The sequence below is a fragment of the Ovis canadensis genome, chromosome Y (genome assembly GCF_042477335.2).
Source record: "Ovis canadensis isolate MfBH-ARS-UI-01 breed Bighorn chromosome Y, ARS-UI_OviCan_v2, whole genome shotgun sequence".
NCBI classification, from domain to species: domain Eukaryota; kingdom Metazoa; phylum Chordata; class Mammalia; order Artiodactyla; family Bovidae; genus Ovis; species Ovis canadensis.
In genome coordinates, this window is record NC_091271.1 from 16,706,000 (window position 1) to 16,709,125 (window position 3,126).

A 3,126-nucleotide genomic window follows, 5' to 3' on the forward strand; every position below is an offset into this window, starting at 1 on the left:
CCTTGGCTAATGATAGAATGCTGGGAATGTTCAACTGATGTGGACTAGTAAGCACTTGAAGCATATCACTGTACTGAATATTGGATGATGATACACTAATGAGTATGTTTTACAGGAGAAGATGAAGCACATGAAGCACATTACAGCACTGAGGCACTGAAGGGTGGTAAACTCCAAGGAGTGACGGGCCAGGATTGACAAAGGAGCATACACAGTGATTCACAGTACTGAGATACAGATGTTGGAAAACTATTAAGTATTTGACACCAGGTGGACAAAGAAGCATTCGGAGCATGTCCTCTGTCAAGGCACAGAGCACTGCATGGTGATAAACTGCAGAGTGTGTTTTTCCAGAGAGTGGATGAATAGGCACTTGAATCACATCATAGCACTGAAACACTGACTTTAGTAAAGTACTGGATGTATTTTTCCATTCTGGATGATACAGCAGTTTCTTTCACAGCTTGGAAGTGCTGGATGGTGATAAACTCCTGGTGTGTTTGATAAAGATGCACTTGAACTTGTGACAGCAGTGAAAAGCAGCAAGGGATAAGCTGGTGAGACTATTTTACCTGGGGTGGAGAAAGATGTGGCTGAACCTCCTCTCTGAAGTGTGGATAATAAGCGACTTAGTATGTTTGACCTGGGGTGGATGGAGAAACACTGAAAGCATGTCACAGCAGTGAAACACTGGATGGAGATACACAACAGGATGTGTTTGACCCAGTGTGCATGAAGAATAACTCGAGGTGTCACTGCACTGAAGCAGTAGACGATGATAATCTACTGGATACGTTCAGCCAGTAATCAATGAAGAAGCACGTGGAATGGCACTACATTGTGATAAACACCTGCTTGTATTTGACCAGTGTGGACGAAGAAGTTCCTGAAGCATGTCCAATCTTTGCAACCCTGGATGCTGATATGTTCCCATCAAGTAATGTGTCTCTTTCATATGAGGTGTAAAAGCAGGCACTTAGAGCATGTCACAGGGCCTCTCCTGGTGGTCCAGCGGTTAAGCATCCACCTTATAGTGTAGGGGATGAAGGTTCAGTCCCTGATTGGGAAACTAACATCCCATATGCTACAGAGTAACTAAACCTGCATAGCCGCAAATACTAAAGTTCTCACACTCCAGAGACTGAATGCCATGCTTAGAGTTGGCTTGTCTCAAGGGCTATCTTACGTGACACAACTAAGACCCAACACAGCCAACTAAATAAATTAAGAAGAATGACGTCACAGGTGAAACACTGGTGACAAACTGCTGAGTGTGCTTTACCTGGAGGAAATGAAGAAACGCTTGAATCATCTCTCTGCACTGAAACATGGGATAGTGATAAGCTACTGGGTACGTTTGACATGGGGTGCATGAAGAAGACTTGTGGGATGTTCCGCAGTTAAAACATTGGATGATGATAATCTACTGAGTGTGTTAGACCTGGAGTGGATAGAAGCCCGTCACAAAATGAAACACTAAGGGTGGTAAACTACTGTTGTGTTTAACTAGGGGAGGATGAAGAAACACTGAACCTGTCACAGCACTGAATACTAGATTTGTTTGTCCCAGAGTGAGTTGAACAAGCACTCGAAACAGGTTACAGAACTGAGAGAAACACTGGATGGTGGTAAGCGACAGAGAGTGATGACCAGAGATGAAGAAGCAATGGGAACATGTCATGACAGTGAAACACTAGCTGATGATAAACAGTATTAGTAGTGGCAAGATGCCTGCTCCAGAGTTCAGGTTCAAGACGCAGCATGTCTGCAGTAAATGCGGGCTTAGTAAGTTTGCGATGCCTCCCCTAAAGTGCAAATTCAGCAGTTACCACAGCCTACCCTGGATCGTGAGGTCAGAAGGGGTAAAACGAGAGCTGGAGGCTGCAAGCTCAGAATGTGCACGATGTGCACTAGAATAAGGGCTCCTTGGTGGCTGATACATGCATTAGATTGCAAGTTCAGAAGTTGTGACATGGGTATCCCATATCACCCATGTTGTAAAACCTCACACTTGTCTTCTATTTTTTACATATGGTACCGTACCCATTTAAATGCGCTTTTCTCAAGGCATCCCACCTTCACCTTCTCCCACTGAGTCAAACGTCTGTTCTTGAGATCCTTGTCTCTTCTCCTTGCCTGTGTATAGCCCATCTTTCTAAATTCCACATATGAGAGTATACAGCTTTGTCTTTCTCTTTCTTAGTTCCTTCACTCTGTATAATAGGTTTTATGCTCTTCCCACTCATTAGAACTGACTCAAATGCATGACTTCTTATAACTAAGTATTTCATATGTATATGTAGCAAAACTTCCTTAACCATTCTTCTGCTGATGGACCTCTTGGTCACTTTCACATCCTAGGTATTGCAAACAGTGCTTCAATAAAGACTGGAGTACTGTGTTTCTTACCATTCTAGCCTCCTTGAAGTTCATGCCTAAGAGTGGGATCGCTGGGTCGTATGGCATTTCTCTTTCCAACTTTCTAAGGAATCTCCGTAACGGTTGTATCAGTTTGCATTCCCATCAACAGTGTAAAAAGGTCCCCTTTTCTCCACACCCTCTCCATCAATTATATTGTAGGCATCTTAATGATGGCCAATCTGATCAGGGTGAAATGATACCTCAATGTGGTTTTGATTTGCATTTCTCTTATAATGAGTGATGCTGAGCAACGTTTCTGTGTCTCTTAGTAATCTGTATATCTTCTTTGCAGAGGGCTTTTACCTATGTTTTGATTGGTGGTTTGTTTTACTGAGTAGTATTTGTAGCTGAGTATTGAGATGCATGAGCAGCCTGCATATTTTGGAGACTAACTTTTTGTTAGTTTTTCAGTTGCTATTCAGCTCAGTTCAGTTCAGTCGCTCAGTCGTGTCCATCTCTTTGCGACGCCATGAATTGCAGCACGCCAGGCCTCCCTGTCCATCGCCAACTCCCGGAGTTCACTCAGAGTTGCTATTATTTTCTCCCAATTCTGAAGCTACATATTCACCTTAATTATAGTTTCCTTCATTGTACAAAAGCTATAGAGTTTAAATAGGTTCCTTTTTAAAAACATTTTTATTTCCTTTAGGCAATGGGCCATAGAGGATCTTGCTGTGACTTATGTTGTGCTGGTTACACCTATGT